This window comes from Callospermophilus lateralis, chromosome 5 (assembly GCF_048772815.1).
Source record: "Callospermophilus lateralis isolate mCalLat2 chromosome 5, mCalLat2.hap1, whole genome shotgun sequence".
NCBI lineage: Eukaryota > Metazoa > Chordata > Mammalia > Rodentia > Sciuridae > Callospermophilus > Callospermophilus lateralis.
This window is the reverse complement of record NC_135309.1, coordinates 52937849-52961689: the sequence shown is the minus strand read 5'-3', so window position 1 is coordinate 52961689 and position 23841 is coordinate 52937849.

Sequence of the window (23841 nt, the reverse complement as noted above, 5' to 3'; positions counted from 1 at the left end):
AAATGAATGAAAAGGAGAATTTTTAGTAGATAAAACTAAGCCCCAGAAGTTTTAGTCAATTTTATCACTATTAGTTATCAAATAAGTGAAGGGAGGGAAAGTTATGATTCCTTGGCTGATCCTTGCCTAGTTTTTTAACTAGTACTTTATAATTTTACCATGTTGATTACTCAGTAAACATTTCTAAAAATGGCACTCCCAATGAGGGAAAAGAAAAAATAAGTATTACTAGCTGGGCACGGTGGCACTTGCCTTTAATCCTAGCATCTCGGAAAGCTGAGACAGAAGGATGGAGAGTTCAAACCCAGCCTCAGCAACTTATTGAGACTCTAAGCAACTTAGCAAGACCCTGTGTCTAATAAAATACTTTTTTAAAACAGGGGATGTGGCTCAGTGGTTAAGCACTCCTAGGTTCAATCCCCAGTACCAAAAAAAAAAAAAAAAGACAAAAAAATTACTAGAAATAATTACAAGTTTTTTTATAAAGGTTTTTTTTCCCCAAATCATAGGCTAGAGCAAAATATTTATGTTGAACACAAACAGACATTATCTTGAAAGGTACATATCTGTTGGACTTTGTGCAGATGATTTTATAACTTGTAAAAACAAGTAATGATTAAACAAGTTATAATAATGTCATTGTAATACACATAATTGCATCTATATTACCTTTGCATATTGAATATAATCAATCGATCAAACCAAATTAACTTCAAACATCCATCTCTACCCCATCTCTCTTTGAGTCGTCTTTCCTCGTGTAAGTTTTTATGGACCTACTCTACTTATTTTAAACAACTGAGTGAAACTTATTACTTTCTACATGCCTGAGTCTTCAGTATTTTTAATATAACTTCAATATATCATCACTGTCCAAATAATGTCCTTAGAGCGTCTTATCCCTTCTTGTAATTATGCATGTGTGTGTGAGAGAGAGAGGGACGAGAGACAGACAGATAGACAGACAAAGAAAATGTCTTCAGGTGTTTGTGTGACGAATCTGTGTACCCTAATATTTTTAAATTCCTTTAAAGTAGAAATTGTGCATTCCTTTTTGTAACTCTCCAGAGTTTCTACATCAGGTTTCATTCACATAGATTTTTCTCAGCCATTAACTGAGATCCCTAGACGTGTTAAACATTGAAAATGTGGTAAAGTTTTCATTTTATATTTTATATTGGCTCATTTTGCATTAACTGAAGTTTTGACCAATAAAAATCAAATGAATTTATTGGTGAAAAGATGGAACTAGAGTTTTAGACTCTTATGTCATAGTGTGGTTCTGGTACTCCTACAGCACACAGTCTCCTCTATTTATTAGCTGAAGAAATAGCTGCTGTAGTCTCTGAAATAGCCTAGAATTATAAAATCATATTAGTTTGAAATTGTAGGCATTTCTCTTAAAGTTATTCCAAGACCTCTTGATGGAGATGCACTTTAGAAATGATTAAATAAAAATGATTCATGAGGTCAAATAATATTTTAAAAGAATTAATGCTGCTTTAATTTTCCTCTATCAGAGCAGCATATTCTTTCTACATTATTTTTGAGATTGTACTTCTGACTCAGTGGTGATAATGATGATTACAATAGCAGCACCATATTATATTCTTTAGACCTTTATACATTTTTAGTACCTTTTTAAGTACTCCATTGATCTTTACCATATTCTGAAAAAGAACATATTAGTACATCTGGTTGGAACTTCAGTTATCTTTGAATTTTTGTAATATGGTTTGCTTCTATAAACGAAGTAATGAGAAAATAGTGTATATTTGACTGGGTATTGGGTTATAACAGTGAATTAAGGCATAATCCCAGATTTTAAGAATTTGGTGGTATAGCAGAAGAGTCAGTACAGAATAAGGAATAATAATGTGATGAGACATTATTTCAGGATTAAGGGATCAAATAAAATTTCATGGAAAAGGCAGCTTTGGAATTGGACCCTGAAAGTCTAAGGTTGATATGGAGATGGCATGATGTTGGCTTGCCAATATCATGGAATTTGTTCCTCTTGAACTTAACTTCCTTTGATATTTTCCCAAGTAAATCAACCAACATATGTTCTATTTAATTATTACCAAAGGTCTCATGTTTTAACTTTTTCTTATAAAAAAGTTGTCATTTCTTCTTCTAAGAGAATGTTTTGGATATTGATCACGTTTTTGGTTTGTTTATTGTTATTATTATTTTTTTAGATAGAAAACTGTCCTTGGGGAAAATATTGATGTAAAATTGAATATAACTTTATCCTTTTCTTTTTGAAGACTTGCTAAGTCAACATAAAATAGGGTTGTACTACTCCATGTTCACCTCTTTACCTAAGTATAGTCGTCTGGAGAGGAATACCCAAGGATCAGTGATATTTCTGTCTCTGTTCTTACCTATTTTATTCTGGCACTCTATTTACCGTTCCCCTAGAATATATCAGACTCCTTTGAAGATATTTTGTTATCCATTCCCCTGATCCTATACTCACTACTATTGATTATTCCCTTTCAAAATACTCAGTATCAACAAAACTCCTGGCCCAAAGATTGCAATAGTCATTCAGTTTAGGCTGAGTTGACTGTAGCTTTGGTGTGCATGTCTGTCTGTGAGGGATATGTTTGCTCATCTCTTTGGTTTGGCTGTTTGGGTTGTTTCTAAAGTCTTTACATATAAATGTTCTAATATTTGAATATAAAATATATAAATGCTGAAGACTATGCACAGTTGTAATTGAGGTATTTTTTATATACATGCTTTAGTTGTTTTATATTATGCTAGTCAAATAGAAAAGAAATTCTTTCAGCTCACAGTTTTGCAGGCTAACAGTTGAAATAGAATGGCATAGGCTCTGACCAGTGTCCTCACTTGCTGTGTCACTCATGGAGGATGGCCTTCCTACTGGCAGGGTCCTGAGAAGGCACATGATATTATATGGCAAGAGAAGGGTAGCATGTGTGTCTATATCTGTGTCTGGTCTATCTCTCTTATTATGAAGCCACCAGGATTCACTCAAGTTTCCACTCTAATGACCTTCTCTAAACATAATCTCTTTTCAAAGACCCCCGTCTCTAAACACCATAGTCAAAGAAGCTTCCCACCCTCTTCATACCATTATAAATGACTTTTAGACTATATTCCTGCATAAGTTTGGGGGAAGAAACAGTATTCAAATCATAGTAACTTCATATCAAATATCTAGAAGGACTGAATAGTCTGTTTGCTATTTTTCTCAAAAGGATAATAACATGGTAAAAACTTTGGCATTTCAGCTGCAAAATTTCATTTAGAAAATGGGATTCCTAACCAGGCTAATCTAATCTTGACATTATCTGAAGAATGAATGTTTTAGACTGGGCTGCTTAAGGAAAATGTTTCCACTGGGTCTATTTATTGTACTTCATTGACTTTCTGCCTTACCAAGTCATTTGAAATCTAAATATCCAGAAGATCATTCTCTTCCCTAGAGGAAACATATATCATATCATAGTCCCTCTTTCATAATAACTTATTTGCTTACAATTGTCAAGGCTGAGCTATCTGGGCACTGAAACTACAATATTAACAATTTTGTTACCTACCAAATATGAAAAGACAACAAAATATAAGCTATTCTTTTAAGTGTGGGATTTCCACATTCTTTAAAACAATATATGTTCTGAAATTCAGCTTTGAGAAATAAATCAAATGATATGAATCAGAGTGATTTTGCTCTGTGGTCTTAAGTAACTAGAAATCATTATTTCTATTTAGTCACTTCAAAATCTCATTTATAAGAAAGTTTTGTAATGGAAACTTACAGCCTACTTATGATGCAAAATACTTTAGCATTATATAAACTTGGGCTTGAAACCTAGCTCTACCATTTATTGTCTCTGCAATCTTTTTGGGGGAAGCGAGCAGTATCAGGGATTGAATTCAGAGGCATGTGACCACAGAGCCATATCCCCAGCCCTTTTTTTTATATTTTATTTAGAGACAAGGTCTCACTGAGTTGCTTAGTGCCTCACTGTTGCAAAGGCTGGCTTTGAACTCGTGATCCCCCTGTCTTCGGCTCCTGAGCAGCTGGGATTACAGGTGTGCACCACCACACTCTGCTCTGCAATCTTATTCAAAGTATTTAAACCATTTGAATTTTGGTTTCTTTGATCATAAAAAGAAAATAACTATTCCTAATTCACAAGGCTTTCATCTATGGAAGAAAGTCCATTCCTTCAATGTTGGAGTCTTGTGATGAATTACTTTCCATATTCTGTTTTTTAACTGTAGTTGAGAAGGATATTTCTCTGCATTCTCTGGGGAAAACCCACATGAGATTTTAGAGCCATGTTTCAGAAAGAAAATATAAGGTGAGCTTACATTTTTTTTTTAGAGAGAGAAAATTTTTTAATATTTACTTTTTAGTTTTCGGTGGACACAACATCTTTATTTTTATTTTTATGAGTTGCTGAGGATCAAACCCAGTGCCCTGCGCATGCCAGGTGAGCGTGCTACCGCTTAAGCCATATCCCCAGCCCGAGCTTACATTTTTTAATGAATTCTTTTCAACTACATCTTCTTGAGCTTTTGTACTCCGTGTCCTGCTCCATCCCCAGATGCTGTGGTCACTTGGTGCTAACTACTCACAATCAGTCCCCTCCCTGACAAACCACAGTCAAGTATTAACTGACATGGGGTTATAAAAGTTCAGGCCCCTTGCCCTAGGGTGGAACTAACTCTGGCAGCTTCATACTCCAGTAGTGTCCATGGAATTAGGCTGCAGCTAGAGCCCAGCTAAGAATACATCCTTATGTAGCTCCTTCTCTTGTCCCATCCTGCCTCCATCAATACTTTTCTCTGAAGAACCCCCTCAGTAAATTCACTCACTGAAATCACTGTCTCGGGTTCTACTTAGGCATCCTTTTTTAAAAAATATGAAAATATTATATGTGAGCAGTGTGCTTCATTAGAAAACATAGACAGATATGGCTTTGAATTCTTGTTTTAGAACTTGGTGAATATATAATCTTGGGTAGATATATTAATCTCTCTGAGTTCCAGTTTATTTAGCTTAAAAGAGGTAAAATATAGTCTACTGGGTTGTATGGAAATGAATGAAATTATACATGTATATAATATATGTTTATGTATGTAAAATAATGCATGAATGTATGGATCTGTGTATATGCTATATATGCTTATATATATTATGTATGCATGTATTTTATACACACACACGCGTGCACACACACACACATAGCATTCACCACTGATTTGGGCAGTATAAGACCCCACAAATATAAATTACTTTTCTTTGTATCTAATGCTTTCTATCTTCACTGCCTTGATCTCTGCCCTGATCCAGTTTTCATTGTTCTTTACTTTGTTTTCTTTAGCTTCTTTTCAGAGTCTTTTCCTAGATATCTTTTTTCTGCTACATGAGCCAAAAAGCCTGTCATAAAAGCAGATTATGTAAACATATTATTTCTCTATAATAAGAGACTACACAATGTAGAATGTTAAAAGTTGAGGACAATGAAGAAACAGCTATTACTGACTCATGAAATATAAACACCATATATGTCAAACATAAAGTCATGAAATTGAGATTAAGAAAGTTTTGGGTCATGCAGGCAACTGGGAAACATTTGAAGCACAGACCAAAAAAGAATGTTTCTCTCTACTGGACTCCACCTGCTCTGGGAGCCTTCTCAGTAGATCCTGGACTCTTTTCAATGGTTCAGATACAATAGGGACACAAAGTTCTCTGATAGTGAAAAATGGAAAAAAACATTTGCTTGTGGACCAACTTTTTCTGACATTAAGAAAGATAAAAATGACCCAACAAGAATTTCATTTAGAATGTGAATACAAAAAGAATGATATTAACAGCAAATAGAGTTCCAGGCCTTGATATCAAAAACAGCAAAGATATTGCATGCCCGAAAAATTCAGGACTTAAATTCTTACATGAAACCAGAAATGCATGTTTTCTCAAGTAATTTTTTTTTTATTTGTAAGCATTTCAACTAATTTTCCAATGTTCCTGAGTGTCATTCTTGAAGAGCAGCAGAATTCTCAGCATCCTACACCATGTCATGTCAGCTCCTGGAGAAGCTTACTGGAGTCAGATTTCATCTTATCATGAGTAATTTCTCTAAGGAAGCACAAAAGAATGTAGCATTAATTGAAAATGTCAGCAATTTTTAAATTATAGAATTTTATTTTTGTTTTATATGAATTTGAAAAGCCACAATCATTTCCTCCAGAGGGTATGATTTTAATTTGTAGCATTTTTCTCTAAAAATACTAGAATATAACATTAAACTTGGTACTGAACTCTCTGCCTCTCTATGCTCAGAAGATGATGTACAATCAATATGAAAAAATGTTCATCATCACTAGCAATTAGAGAAATGCAAATCAAACTACTCTAAGATTTCATCTCACTCCAGTCAGAATGACAACTATTATGAAAACAAACAATAATAAGTGTTGGCAAAGATGTGGGGGAAAAAGATACACTCATATACTGCTGGTGGACTGCAAATTGGTGCAGCCAATATGGAAAGCAGTATGGAGATTTCTTGGAAAATTGTGAACGGAACCACCATTTGACCCAGCTATCCCTCTCCTCAGTCTATACCCAAAGGACTTAAAAACAGCATACTAGAGGGATACATTTTGAAAACTGCCTATTTCACCTTGTGAGAGGCTTAAAGGGCACAAATGCAAACTCTAAAAATTTTTCTTATAAAACCGAACTACTATGCTAAGATATGTATGTTCACTACATAACAAAATCTTGCATTAGATTGGATTTAACTCTAGTATTAGATAAAGAAACTGTGTTTCACAGAGTTTTTAATAATCTGCCCATTATTATATGAAATTATTAGGTGACAGCTTCAAACATAAATCAGTCTAATTCCAGATCTCAGGGTAGTGATGCACCAGGTGGTAGTTTAAGGATTCTTTTAACAACCTCACAATAGTCACTTCCCTCCACAAAGTCAGATGAATTGAGATTTTTCTCAACCATATTTATATAAAATAAAATAAAGCAATATTCCAAAATTTGTTATTTTTATGACTCTGTAGCATATAATGTCAACAAAAATATTAACTCAATCTGGAAATGTCTCAAGACCTGTCCACTAGCTTCCTCTCTGAGAACCTGAGTTACCACCCCTCAGCTCTCTGCATTCAAAACCTTGGAAGACACCCTTCAATTATGCTTTTTAGCCAAGTACATTTGGGGTGAACAAAGAGAACTTCTGCACATACTGAAAAACATGAAAATTTGTGATTATTATGTTTCACTGCCTCATTATTTATGGTTGATATTTCTTTATTTTTTTTTAAGAATTATGTCTGCTCTGGATATTACAGTTATGTCTTCTGGGCTTACCCTTGGATTTTTCCTATTTTATACAAGACTGTCAGTTCCAGTGTTCCTGAGTGTCATTCTTGATCTTTAAAAAAGGACTATTGAATTTCCAAACTAGATCGACTTTAGAACCAGTTTGAAATAACAGGTAAAAAATATAAATTTACAAAAATGTGTGTGTGTGTGTGTGTGTGTGTGTGTATTTACAAATCAAAGTATAATAAAGTTTTTAATTCCTTCCATTCTATTCCTAGGAACTGGCACCACAACTCATAAATATTTAAAGTCAGGGGTCCACAAAATCAACCGTCCACAGAAGCCATCAGATAAAAATGTATACAGGGAAAAAAAACTGGAGATTTTACATAATCATAAGATTATGTAAGGGAGAAAGATATTGCATGCTCTGAAAAATTCAGGACTTAAATTCTTACATGAAATCAGAAATGCATGTTTTCTCAAGTAATTTTTTTGATTTGTAAGCATTTTCAACTAATTTTATAAAATTTAAAATACAGCCTTTGCCAACACATCATTGAGCCAATTTTGCCTATATTCTACTAATTTTTGACTTCTCTTTATTAATCCAGTACATTCAGTGATGGGCCTCAAGATTATTTGTGCTGATGACCTGAACTGTAACTCTCAGCTCAGTCTAATGTGTGACTATGATTTATTTACAGGGGCAAGAAGCTCTTCCTACCAAACCTCACTAACTCAACTTCTTTCCTACAACATCAGGAAGCATACAAGAATCCTAATGAACTACTACCTATTAGGTTTTTGAAGAGGGAATGACATAATGTGGACTACTAAATTATTTAATTCATGTTTTAAAATGCATTTTATTTCCCTGAATAAGCTATTAAAATAGAGAACAAAGCAGTTGAAATGTAATCAGGATAAAGGAGATGGAGAAAGGAAATAATACTAGGAGAAAATGATGGAAATAGGAAAGAAGGAAATAAAAATTGAACGAGTTAGGTAATTAGGGAGTTAAGGGGAAATATAATGGCTAAGAGTATTAGAAGTAAATGGTACATCAGAAAAAGTTTCACAGACTCAATCATAGTTAAGAAAATGGCTCAAAGGTACAATTTTTTTTTTAATTTAATCACTGAGCCATATTCCCAGCCATTTTTATTTTTTATTTTGAGTCAGTGTATCACCAAGTTGCTTAGGGTATTGCAAAATTGCTGGGGCTGACTTTGAACTTTCGACCCTCCTGCCTCAGCCTCCCAAGCTGCTGGAATTACAGACCACGCCCTACTTGAAGGCACAACTTGTGGCTCTGGTATTTGTCAACCCCAGGACCTTGGCTTCTCTAAATCTGTTTCCTCATTAAGAAAATGAGGAAAATCACATATACATTATAGTATTATTTTAAGAAATTAATCAGTTAAATATCTGTAAAGTGACTAGAACAATGTCTGATGTGCCATAAGCAATAAATAAGTATTAAATATTATATTATTTTATCCAAGTATTAATTTTTGGTAAAGATATTTTTATACTGGTAAATTATTTGTGAACTATTTTTTAATTTTCAAATTTTATTTTTTTATTTTATTGATTCTTTTTAGTTAATATATCACATTAGAATTCAACTCATCCTGACATAATAATATAAGCATGAAATATATCTTATTCTAATTTACTTCCCCTCCTTTCCCCATCCCCATGCTCCCTTCCCTTTATGGAGCTTTCTGACATAACCTGTAGTTGTTTAGGTTTGTTTTTCTTAATTAATTTCTTGTTGATGTACATGTTGGTTGGTAAGATTCACTGTGGTATATTCATATATGTACATAGAAAGTTATGTCAGATTCAATCCACTGTCTTTCCTTTTCCCATCTCACCTCCCTTCCCTCCATTCCCCTTTGTCTAATCCATTGAACTTCCTTTTATATATATATATATATATCCCTCCAACTTATTTTGGTTAGCTTCCACATATCAGAGAAAATATTCAACCTGTGGTTTTCAAATTTTATTTTTAAAATGGAGCTCCCCTTCATTATAGCATTCTGAAGATTTAAAAAAAAATTAACAAAGGGATAATTAGTATGTGTGTATGTGGATATATTTTCACTTCTAAATGTTTTGATTGACACATAATAACTGTATTTTATAGGGCACAGTGTGCTGTTTTGCTATATTAATACACTGTATAATGAACAAATTGAGGTCACAAGCACATCCATAACAGGATAACTAGAATTAAAAAATAATGTATTGTAGATGTGTTATTTAATTAATCTATCCTAAATTAATAATTGCAGTAGCTAGTGTCACTCTGCTTTGAACCTTGTCTTTTCTGCAGACTTAACTTCTATATTTAAATTCCCAAGCAAGTTTAAAATTCTTTTGAGTGGAGATTGTTTTGGTTTAGTTTGGGCTTTGGGCTTTGGCTTTAAAAGAGCCTCAAACTGCCTGAACTTGATATATGCATGTCAGATGACTATCAAGTATCTTTTCTCTTTTGCAATTTTTATACTTGTTTTTGCTTAATCTCTGTCTCTTCCTGCTTATTATTGCCATTTTGGATATAGTTCATAACACAGGAAACAAAGAACTATAAAATCAGGTCTTTATTTTGCAATGTTTATTTTTTTCTTCTACCTACTAGACTATGCAGTTTTTGCAAAAGCATGCAATTTAGAATAATTAGTTTAATGGTTAATCACAAGTCTGACTTGGGCAGTCTACTCTATTTCTGATGTTTTCTGACCCTGGAAAAGTTCAGATCACTGCTGAATGCCAACAGAGATTCGGCCTCTAAGTGGCATTTGTAACAATAATAAAAGAGTTGTCAAAAACTTTTAACACAAAAATATAAGGGGGAGAAATGAATTACAGTAGAGGGGGTAGAGAGAGAAGAGGGGAGGGGAGAGGGGGAGGGGGGATAGTAGAGGATAGGAAAGGCAGCAGAATACAACAGACACTAGTATGGCAATATGTAAATCAATGGATGTGCAACTGATGTGATTCTGCAATCTGTATATGGGGTAAAAATGGGAGTTCATATCCCACTTGAATCAAAGTATGAAATATGATATATCAAGAACTATGTAATGTTTTGAACAACCAACAATAAAAATTAATTAAAAAAAAACTTTTAACAAGGATTATTTGAGTGAATTTGTCTTCTTTATAAAATAATTAAATTCTTTAATGAATTAATGTCTCCTTTGAGAATCTATATGAGCTCACCAGAAAACTTTCCCTCATCTATTTTTATAAAATAATTTTCCAGTGCTATCATTTTTTTTCTCAGAAACATTCCTTTTTTATTCTTTAATTTCTAAATATGTGATTTTATAATAACATTTTATTTTTCTAAATGACCCTGTAGGGGGTTTGTTTTGTTTTGCTTTCTTTTGTTTTGTTGCAGTTGAGTTGAAAATGATTGCTTCCTTTCTTTCTCCTTTCTTCACATTAACTTTCTTATTAATCCTAAAAGAATTCACTTCCACCACCTACCCAAATCAATGACCAGGCAAGTGTTGTGTGTTTCATAAGCAAAGTGCTATCCTTTTTAACTCTGTCTTCTATATTAAGATTGGCTTTCTTGCTTTTCCTTTTAGTTTTTGCCTAGGGATTTTTATTAAGTTCATGATTCTAGGGTTGAGATACTTAATTTGTCAGCTTAAGTTATACATAGGTGTCATGATAATCTTCCCAAAGTACTAAGAAAAGCAGAAATTCAGGGACATGAGAGCATGAAGAAAAAGAAAATTGACAGACTGATAACAGTTAGATTGGTTCTGGCAATGGTTGAGATAGTATTTTTTATTACTATCATCTTTACGTATTTCCATTCTTAGAGAATAATTTTGGAGGTAATTATATTTTATACAGTAAGCATTATAAGTTGTCACTTTCTAATAAATCACATATATCTAAGTAAACTAAAACAAAGCTTTATATAATTAATTGGTAAATGAATTTTAATGAGAAAATTATTTTATTGCTGTCTACTTCAGCCATATTGCCAATTTTCAAATGCATCCTTATATTCTCTCGCACGCATATGAGTGTACACACACACATCGTATTTTATGTCATATGTGTGTATGTATATATAATCCATCCTTATTTACTTATGTATTTTATTTTTGTAAATAAGACTACTTGTTCAAATTTTTTGTGACCCTCAATACTTATAGTCGTTTTGTGGTCATCCATGAATAAATATGCACAGAGGGGGAAAATTTTTTAATTGGCCCCATGCAAGATTCCCACATTTGAGATCAACCAATGTGCTTTAGCTCTTCCATTTTCAGTGTGTTAGTGGTACATTTTTCTCATCATTGCATTTTTTTTTGTTGGTTCTTTCTCTGTTTCGATGTTCTCCAAACATAGTGCTAAAATGCTGTCTAGAATTCAGAGGTACAAGAAAGTTGGACTGTTCCTTATAAAGAAAATAATTATGTTAGATATACTTCATTCAGATATGAGATATAGTGCTATATATTGTGAATTTAATGATAATGAATTAACAATATGTTAGTTAGGGTATCAATAATCAGAAACACACAAAACCAAGTAATGTCCTGATCTTTTGACAAAAATATGGTCATAGGCTTGCTGGAAACTGACCCTATTTTTCTCCTAAGAGCAATAATTCATTATTCATTAATTCATTGTTTATGGTGGCTTCATAAAATATCACAAATAAGGAGAGTAGACTATATATACCTTATTGAGTTTTGAATATGTAATTACATATATACTTGCCTCCCCTCCCCCCACACACACATTTACCATTATTTAGTTCTTTATGTATGCTACCAAAGGTAGAGGAAAACAGCTTATTGGGATATGCAGTTTAAAAAAATAAAACTTCACAGTTTTGATTCAATCAGCTAACAAAGGTTGCCAGGCATCATTTGTGAAAGAGCAATTCTAGCAATGGAATCAATCTTTTATTTCAGTAATAAATCTTTTTCTGGGAATTAAACAGACTCCAACACTTTTCATCATATACCACGGGCCTCTTGTTCCTATTATTGCAGTCATCTTTTCTGGAAACTCACTTCTCATCAGTTTGCCTCTCATGGATTTCAGTTGCTGCTCACACTGCATCTTAAACTGGGGATTGATGACAGTAGCAGGGAAAATGAAGAGTACCTGTGCCTCTGCTTGCAACCTCTTGAGACCAGGCTTCTTGAGGAAGAGCCAGCAGTGTAGTTTACCATGCCCAGAGCCTGCTCTCCTCCGGTAACTTAGAAACACAGTGCATCACTCTATCTGTATCTCACTATAAGACCATCTTTTAGTCACCATGTTTAAGAGGCTGCTCTCTCGCTCTCTCTTGTATTTTTAATTATATTATTTTTAATTACAATATATTAGAATACATACGTAGATATTCATTCAGTTATTTATTCATTTAATAGTCATTAACTTCCAACTGTGTTTCAGGCATATGTAAGACAATGGTAAATGATACAAGTCTCCAGCTCTGAAGGGGCATTTAGTTTCAAATATGAGACAGAGACTTTAAACAGGTAACACTAGTTTTTATTTTTTTTATTTTCATGGGAGTTCTTAAGAGAGGACCTGACATGATCAGAGCTGTACTTAAAAATATTTCTGCATTGGTTCTAAAAGGACTGTTGGAAGGGGTGGGAGACTGGAAGAAGATGTCCTAGTAGTTATTACAGGAGTTCTGGAGAGAGCTGAACAGCTCAGCAGAAATAAGAATGGAAGGAAGGGGTGGGAAGCAGTATGTAGACTGAGTGGCTTTGTCAATTTAGTGCACACAAAGGCTGGGAGGATTAGGTTTAGAAGCCATGATTTCACCTTAAAATGAACACTAGGTCTTTGGTGGGTCTTAAAGCCAGGTAGCAGACATGATAAAATAATTCTAGCCATAATGTGGTGAGTTATACGAAAATCAGAGGGAATGCACATAATTTAGTTGTAATTATATAAGACACAGGGATTGAGGAAAGTAGATACACAGATCCACTTTAAGAATATTTAGGAGGTATAATTAACAGGACATTATATTGTATTAAATATGGAGTCAAAGAATCAAGCAACACTGGAGAAGTTTTCTGCTAGTATTTCTGCTAGAAAAAAAAAAGACTTCAGTGAAATATGTAGCTTCCAGTGCAGATTTCATCAAAAGATGAAAAAAACTAATATATAATTGTACCAAAAGATCTAACATAACATTTAGAGAGATCCAAAGCATACCAAGATTGTTTGAAATCTCAAAGGATGGCATCTTGATCTACAAGTTTTAATCCAAGAATAGAGAAAATGTTTAGGAAGCACAAAAACAGACTTCAGTCTGGTTTTTTGATTTTTCTGTTGCTTTATTCTTATCTCTACAACATACAAATAATTAACCTGGCAAAAGGAAAGTACAGATGAGATATAGTGAAGTAGGTTTATTATATACAGGGGATGGGAGTGACTCAACTGATGCATCTATTAATAAAAGTACTTTTTCTCCTTTAATATCTTCCATTTGCAAAATCTCACTATGTAACTACTATGCTGTTATCAACTATTTCTCTTAATTACAGGAAACTTTTCTATTTTTCCCCTTCTAACATATACTTAATATCTCGAAAAAAAGTAATTATAATTTATCCAGATTCTATCCAGTGTCAAACTCAGCCTTTGATTTCCATTTATTTATTGTGTAAAAAAGAAGAAAAAGAATAACTGAATTTATGTTTTCATGTGTAAAATATTTTGAATTCATCAAAATACCACCACTACTACCATCTATAATAACAATAAAAACTGAACAATATGAGAATCAACTGAATATCAACAACCTTACTGAGATACATCACAAAATTGAGATAATAAGAAAACCACTGCCCCGACCACTAAGAGGCAGGTAAATGGATATAATCAGAGCTTACCGAGGTGTAGAAGACTCTGGAGCCAGTAATGGTGGGAATACTTAAAACAGCAATGAAAAATTATTCAGAGGTTGAGTGGATTTGCTTGAGAGTTAAAATTGCTGGGGGCCCAGTTTGGAGAAAAAGACACACTTTGAATAATTTCACTTATAAGAGACTTACTAGGTTGTTATGGTGAAAAATCAAAGGAATAACCTAGCATGAAAAACATGGACACAAAATAGGGGTCATTACAATAGGATTTTTGAACAGCTTATTAGAATTCAAAAAAATTCAGAGAGCTATCCCCTCTTACTGCAAACTGGAAGTGGCTGGGTAATAATCATTCAGCAATACAGACATGGAATTCTGTTTCCCATACAAAGGCCTGGCCTCAAAAGAAACTATTTTACCAGAGCCTAACAAACCTAGAGAAGGAAAGCATTAAACTCCAACCCCTTCTAGCCTTCCTATCACACCAAAGGAGGAAAGAAATTTAAAAAAAAAAAAAAAAAAAAAAAAAAAGCATTTATGAAGGTAACAGTCCTGGGGTACTGGCCAGCCATCTGACTTAAACCTAATCATGAAATTATAGAACTCTCCTTCCCCCTACAATTTGCCACCACATCAACAATGCTTTTATATAATATATTATACAATATAATAGGTGACTATAAGACAAGAATTCTTTTTAAGAAGCAGATTCTTAAGAAATACAAAGACAACTATATGAGACAAAAACAAGGACAATAGAGAAAAATTGAAGCTTCTTACCTACATAGTAAATACAGCCTTCCTCCTAGTCAGAGAGAGACATAAAACCTCACACAAAAGACCTAATTGTTTTGGTTTCTAAGATACTGCTTATCAGTCCCAGATTTCCACAAAAGAATAACAAGTCATTCTAGAAGGCAAGAAAAAAAATAAAACATGGTGTGAAAAGATGATACAAATAATAGAATGAGACTCAGATATAGCAGCAATTCTAGATTATCAGTCTGAAAATTTTGAAAAAACTATGATTAATATGCTAAGTGTTTAAATAAAATAGGAAAGATAATATGCAGGAACAGGTAGGTAATCTAAGGAGAGAGATAAAACCTGAGAATACAGAAGAAAAGCTAAAAATAAAAAATTAGATTACAAATGAGACATACCTTTGATGAGCTCATCAGTAGTTTGGAAAAAATCAGTGAGCTTCAAAATTAGCCAACAGAAACTTCCTCAACTGAAATGCAAAAGAAGAATGAAGAAAGGAAAACAGAATAATAAAATACTGGGGGACATTTACAAATACATATAAAAGAGTAGAAAGACAAAAAAAAAAAAAAACAGAAGACATATTTGACATGTAATGAATGAAAATAATTTCAAACATCAAACTATGTATCCAGGAAGCTCAGAGAAAACCAAGCAGGTTATATAATTGTTATAAAAAATAAATTATTAATCTAGTATTTCATATTCAAACTGCACAAAAGCAAAGAGAAAGTTGAAAATGGAGTTGGGATGGAGAAGAACCTCCCTTAACTTTACATGAAAAGGGAAAAGAATTCCATTGGGTCTCCAGGAAATCATGTAAGAAGAAAGAGCATAGGGTGAAATATATAAAGTATTCAAAGGAAAACCAAGACAATATACAGCTAACCAACTTTAGCTGAATTCCAGATTCTGTGAAATTATCCTTCAGATGTGAGGCAGAAACAAAGTTTCTCTGACAAACAAAAACTGAGGGAATTTGATGTCATTACACATCCCTTGTAAGACACATTTTTAAAAAATTCTTCAGAGAAAATATTATTGTTTAAAAACAGGTTTTATTATTTAAAAAAAAAAAAGCACCAGAGAAGGAATAACAGGAATAACTAAAGATAAAATATTATCTCCTCCTTTTTTCCCTACTTTATCTAAGCGACAACTATTCAATAGAATAATATCAAAAATACATTATATGTTTACAGAATAAGGAAAAAACAAAATGAATTACAGCAATGTTATTTAAAGAGATCAGAAGGAATCAGAAATACTCTTACAAGTTGCCTGCAAACTAATGATACAATATGATGTTTGAAGGTAGACTCAATTTAGTAGTAAATGTATGTTGTATACACATATTATAGCAATAATTATTTTTTCATTTTAATTTTTTAAGAATTAAAATATAAGAAAGCATAGAAAACAATATAAAATGTTCAATTAAAATAAAACATGGTAAAAAGGAAGAAAAATAAAGAATAGTTGGTAATGCTAGATTCAAGTTATTTTTTTTCTTCTATTTTCTGAAAGACATTGTAAAGAATTTATATAATTTGTCTTCTAAATATTTGATAGAATTTACAAAATCATAAAAATGATGTAGTATTCAAAAATCAGTTAATTCTTCCCCCTTGGTTACTACCCTTTTCCGCAGCTCCTGATAACTACCATTCTATTCTCTATTTCCATGAGATCAACATTTTAAAATTCCACAGTTAAGTGAAATAATTCACTATTTGTCTCCCTATGCTTGATTTATTAAACTTACTGGTGTCTTCTAAGTTCATTCATGTTGTCATGAAGGACTATATTTCCTTTGTTGGGGTGGGAGCAATAAGCCATTCCATTAATAAGCAAAAGAAGGAAAACCTTATGATCACATCAATAAAGAAAGCTCTTGACAAAAACCAGCATAGATTTATTATGACAACTCTCAGCAACTAGAAATAGAGGGGAATTTCTTCAATTTAATTAAGAATATTAAAAAACTCCCCTCCTCCCAAAAACATCATATTTAACATCATATTTAACATATTTAACATCATATTTAATTGAGAGAAGATTGGTGCTTTCCTCCTAAAAGGAGACCAGGGTATCTCTCCTTACCACTCCTCTTCAGCATCATACTGGGAATTTTAAATAACACAATAGTTATAAAAAGGAAATAAAAGTTATATAGATTGATTTAGGAGGAAAAAATAACATACACCAATAACAGATTGCCTATGTAGAAAATCCAAACAATTGACAAAAATAGAATCCATAAGCAACTTTAGTGTAGTTTCAAGATACAACAAAAGCCAATTTCTTCCTAACTACTACTAGTAATGCACAATTAGAATTTGAAATTTAAAACAGTACTACTTACAATAGCACTAAAAAATTAAATGTTTAGGCATTAATCTAACAAATGTGTACAAGATATATTTTAGGAAATCTATAAAATTCTGAAGAAAGAATCAAAGAAGATCTAAATAAATGGAAAGATATTCCACATTCATAGATAAGAGTCAATATTGTTAGCATGTCATTTCTTTCCAAACTGATATATTGACTCAGTGCAATCTTAACCAAAATCCTAGCAATTGATTTTATAGATATTAACTAGGTGACTCTAAAGTTTACATGGAAAGGCAAATACCCAGAACAGCCAATACAATAATGAAGAAGAAAGAAAAATAGAAAAACTGCACTACCTAGCTTCAAGACTGACTAAAAGCTACTGTAATCACAACAATGTATATTAGTGAAAAGGCACATAGATCAATGGGATGGAACAGAAAGTCACTTAAGGATAAACACACCAAATATAGTCAGCTGATATTTGACAAAAGGACAATTCAAGGATAGTCTTTAAACAAATAATCAACTAGACACCCACAAGCAAAAAAAAAAAAAAAAAAAATCTATACAGAGATCTCACATCTTTTACCAAATGACTCAAATATATCAAATATTTAAACTTAAATATAAAACTATAAATTACCAGGAAAATAACATACGATAAAATCAGGCTGAGTTTGAATTTGGCAATGAGATTTTTAGATATGACATGATAAGCATGATTCTTGGAAAAAATTGATGTTGACATTCATTAAAATTAACATTTTTGTTATGTGAAAGACACTGTTAAGAGAATAAAAGAGCAAGACTCAGACTGGGAGAAAATATTTACAAAAACACATGACTGATATGGAACTTGTATTTAAAATATACCAAGATGGGCTGGGGTTGTAGCTCAGTGGTAGAATGCTCACCTAGCATGTGTGAGGCACTAGGTTAGATTCTCAGCACTGCATTTAAATAAATAAAATAAAGGCCCATTGACAACTAAAAATATATATATTTAAAAAAAATACACTAAGAACACTTACAATTCTTAATATTCAACATAAGAAAACAATCCATTTTTTTAAAAATGTGGAAAGATCTAAGCAGACACTTTCCCAGAAAAAAAAAATGAACAAAAACAAAGTTGTCTATTAGGGAATTGTAAAGCAAAACAATAATATACTACTATACGTCTATTAAAATGGCTACAATTATAAATTTAAAGAAAAAAAAACACTATCAATACCAAACACTGAAGTTCACTCCTTGGTGGCAGTGCAAAGTGGTGTGGCCGCTTTAGAAAAGAGTTTGACAATATTTGTGCAAGTTAAACATAGTCTTACTAACAGAATTCAATAAATAGTACCCCAGATATTTACACAAATAAATGTGTCCAGAAATTTTATCCATATGAAAACCTGAATACAAATTGTTTATAACAACTTTCATCACAGTTATCCAAAACTGGAAGCATGTCCTTCCCTAAGTAATGAGTGAACAAAATGTGCACACATACAATGGAACTCATCTAGCTATAAAAACACTTAAATGCATATCACTAAATAAGAAGTCAGTTTGAAAAGGGTACATTATGTATGATTCTAAATACATGACATTCAGGAAAAGGCACAACTATAGAGACAGTAGAAAGATCAGCACGTGCCAGTCATCTGGGGAAATGGAGTAGGGATGGATGAAAGATGGATAAAGTAGGCATGGAGCATAGGAGATTTGAGATTAGTAAATGTACTCTATATGATATTCTCATGGGGGCTACATGGTACTATATATTTGTCAAAACCCATGAAACATAAATAGGAAATTCTAATGTAAACTATATACTTTCATTAATAATGTATCAACATTGGTTTATTAATTGAAGCAAATGTATCATACTAAAGCAAGATGTTAATGATAGGAATAATGAGCACTGAAGAGATGGTATATGGAACTCTTTGTACTATCTGCTCAATTTACTGTAACGTAAAACTGCTGTAATAATGTTTCATTAATTTTAAAAGTTGATATTAGATACTTAATAAAATTGATAATTTTTACATCTGTTACCTTTCAATGTCAGATAATGAAAACTAAAATGGCCATTACCAGTCATTATACAAATATTAAGACTCTGAATTCGCATATAAGTTGTATTTAATTGGAACAAGGATTGACTGCAGGGGCCCTTGAGTAGCTAGAATGTATTTTAAGTAGTGGAGAAAAAGACAAAAGGTTTTCTTCTCTTTTCCCAGGGAAAATAGTTTGTGTTAACTCATGAAGATGGTTATTCACCAAGTCGTAGGAATATGGGACTGGCAGCAGCATATGACAGAGGAAAAATTTTAGAAAAGCAAGTTGGTCAAGATCATAGATGACTTTTGATGTCAGGGAAGGTGTTCACTCACGTCTCTAAGCACAGAACTTGCATTAATAAAGTTGTGTCTTAGGGACTAAGTAATACTTGTGGGAAAGTACCTAACCCAGTGTCTAACATATTATAAGGACTCTAAATGTTAAATTTTCCTTTTTTAATCTCACAGTTAAAATTAACTCTCAAGCAATCTTAAGTTAGTGACTAATAATTCCCAAGCATTGGGATCCAAAATATATTTAGTACCCTTAAGTAAAATCATTTATTTATTTATTTATTTATTTTATTATATACATGACAATAGTGGAATGCATTACACTCATTATTACCCATTTACAGCACAAGTTTTTGTAACTCTGTATATAAAGTATGCTTACGCTAAATTATGCCATTATACATGTACCTTTTTTTTCATTACAATTCTTAATACACATATATAACACAGATTTTCATACCTCTGTTTGTATGTAAGGTATGTTGACACCAACTTCAAATCTTCATAAATATATTTTGTATAGTGATGACCATCACATTCTCCCATCCTTGCTATTCCCCTTCTCCTTCAGTTATTTTCCTAATTGACAATTACATGTGCTATATTTTCATTTAGATTCCAAGCTTCTGGAACCAGACTATTTTTGTTTTATCATTTTAAGTAAATATGTTTCTATATTTAGGGCTTTTTAATTAAATATTGCATAAGTGTTAAACAAGTCATTTGGGATGCAACTGAGAGATGTGATTAGAACTCAAGAGTGATGACCTAAAATGCTCTGTGACTTGAATGATCCATGTTATTCTTTACTTTTCCGCAACATAATAACTAAATTCTTCTTTCTCCAAGAGGATGTGTGTATCATGATTCTTTAGAAGTACCCATTAATTGAAAAAAAAAGTTATTTAGCAGGCTCATGTTGAGGATTTTCTTGTACAAATTAAAATTTGCTCGGTTGGTCCTTTATTTAATGCAATTTAATTTCCATAGATCCTTGTGACATTATTTGAGCACTTAATGAATATTAACAGTGATTCACCAAAATACTAATCCGAGTGATTTGCAGTGACTCAGAGCTCCAGAGAGGAGGAAATGAGGAGCCCTCATCTAATGAGGCAAGGGCCTATAATTGTGGAACCGTCTCATGATCAGGGAAATGTAATTAGAAAGAACAAAGCTTCTGTGGCTATCTGATTGCTAATTAATCTATTCTCAGTTAAATCAAGAAGAAATGAAACTTTGGGGGAAAAAAGGACTTTCTATGTTTAAGCAGACTTTTAAAGCTCCCATTTCTAGTTTTCATTTCTGTAAGATTTCAAAGCTTACCTTGAAATCTGAAGTGACTATATTCAGTGTATAAAATCCAATATCAAAATCTTGAACTTCTGAACTTCTTCAAAATTGTTTCAAGTTAATTTCAGCATGACTTTTTTCCCAGCATAGTAAATGCTTTTTGGCTTTAAAAAATATATTTCAGAAGTTAGTACACATCATTCATCCATACTCCTTACTGTTATCATGAAATTTGTTTAGAGATGCATTAGAGATTCAATATTTAGTTCTAAAATCCAATGAAAGTATATCATTAAAGTGGTCATAGTTCCCCAGCTATTAAATCTATATGCTTATATAGGTTACAAATAGTATATTAAGAAAGTAGCTAATAATTTTATGCTTTCACTAAGCTGTTGACCATGTGCTCAAAGTAATCTTTTTCAATTCTCTGTCTTCAGTGTTGTCAGTGTAGTAGTGGAGGCCAAATCACCATATCCATGACTCAGCCTAAGTTATGCAGCACAAAAAAATAAAAGGACTTCAAATAATCTGCATGAAATGAAGTAGTTTTGGTTTCATCCCACAGATCCAGACTCCAGAATAGTTGGGAAAAGCAAAAAAAACCTAACAGTTATAATTTTCCTCCCTAACATTACAAACAAAAGAATTTTTCATTATTTCTTATCAGCCTAAAGGGCTGGCCTCACATTTGCCCTAGAAGATTTGAAAGGAATTTTATGTTCACCTAAGAAAATATTATTATAAATATGTGAAATCTCTATTAAGTAATAGGAAAAATAATTCCAATAAATTATTACTAGATTCAATCATTATATTGCATTAACACAGTGTTGGGTTTCATTATATACGTAACTGATAAAAGTTGAGAACAGGTTCTGAAATATTATTCTAGTTGAAATTACTTAAAGAAAGTTTCTGTAACATTTCTTCAAAAGTTACCACTGAGTATTTGATTAATTATTTTATCCTCCTTACCTCTCTCACCCAAACAAATTTGAAGGAGTTATTTATTAAACATTTTAAAAATAGTGAGCCTATCGTTAAGGTCTTGATTACACAATTAAGACAGAAAATAGAATGAATGAGTCCATTTTCTAGATGCTTGCAGTTGAGTAGCAAGGTTAGTATACACTTCTTCAAGCCATCAACTCATAGGAACTCAAGAGCTGGCATAAGACATATGAGAGGTATTTATTTTTCAGTATGACTTGAACAAATCTAGAGACTTCTCAAGGAAGTTGTTCAAGACGTTTTGTATTACGAGAATGTACTGTCGCCCAGGGTCTGCTGCAGAGCAGTTCTCAAACTTAAACATGAGAATCACTTCAAGAACTTGTGAAAACACAGATTTCTAGGCCTAACTATCAGGGATTTTGATTTGCTGAGTCTAGAATAGAGCCTAAGAATTTGCACTTCTCAGATAATGTTGATGTTTCTGATCTGGGGAATGCACCTGAGGAGCACAGCTGCTCTGGAGCAAGCTTTTATCATGTCTGGTTTTCCCCTTGTGCTATTAAATCTTTAAAATAGTTCACAAATGTTCAGTAATTCATTTCAGTGTTGTTGGTGCCAACAAAAATGAAATGCTATCATAAATTATAATCTTAAAAAGTAAAAAATAAAGGTCATACTAAGTTTTAGGTATTGCCATTTGCATACTTGAATGAATGATGTTTGCCAATTGTATGTGAAATGTAGTCCAAAGGAAACTCTCATCTCTATATTTGTGCCTGTTTCATATTCACAGTTTATTTTGGATCATAAAAATTGGACTAAGTTCTGGTTTTCTACAAAAACCTGATGAAATAGAGAAAAAAATAAATAAACCTGATGAGTAGTAGCCATTCAAAACTATCTAGATCACTGTATACTGTCTTCAAATGCATGAGCTGAAATTATTATTTAACTTAACATAATCAAAGGTGTGATATATACAAATTGAAATGTTCTTAAATACATTTTCTATTTGAATACTATCCTCTTCCATTTTCCAACTATATTTACCAAGTATACACCACACACTTTTTTACCCTTTAAATGTCCTTCTCTTTTTTCATTATCCTCTTTCTAGTCATTCAACTATGCAAAACAATGACAAAACATAGATTCAATTATGTTTTTAAAGAATATATGCATATGTATGTATTACAGAATACATATAGATAATGTACTCTTTTAAATATATTTTTAGAGGCAAAAATACGTGATGGAAAAGATATTGTCTTTCAATGCAACATGTACCACATGACTCCCAGAACACTTTGAACATTTAATAGCCTTTGCATCAGCATCATTGATATGATTATCATCAATCTTGGAAGCTATTCTCAGCTCCAATTCAATTAGACATAGATAAAATGAGTCTTTCCTTTTGTCTCTGTTGTCATTCAGCCCTGACAGCTTCCTTTTTAAAAAATACAACTGTTATCTCTCAAGTAAGTTTTGTTTGCCTTTCATATCTGTAATAGTAGCTCCTCCAGATCAGTGACAGAAAAGTTTATTGAAATGAGCCAGCACTTACCAATGAAGGCATTGGGTTCAGAAGAAAGAGCCAACCTCGTTCTACATGGTTGATCAGTATTGCACAAGGGTAAATAAATCATCATTAAAAGACAGTCATTCCCTAATCATCTAAGGACTCTATTACTTAAATGCAGACAAATGCACACAGGGCACACTGCTGTCTTCTATCAGGTCATTCAACAAACATTAGAGTGTAGAAAATAAGGGTTACACCATCCTCAATACAATAAACTTACCTGCTTATATATACCCTGTAATTATGGAGCAGATAGATAAAATACAAAATGTGTTTGATATATAGCTTTACAGTCTGGAAACATCATTTATCCCTCTGAAAAGC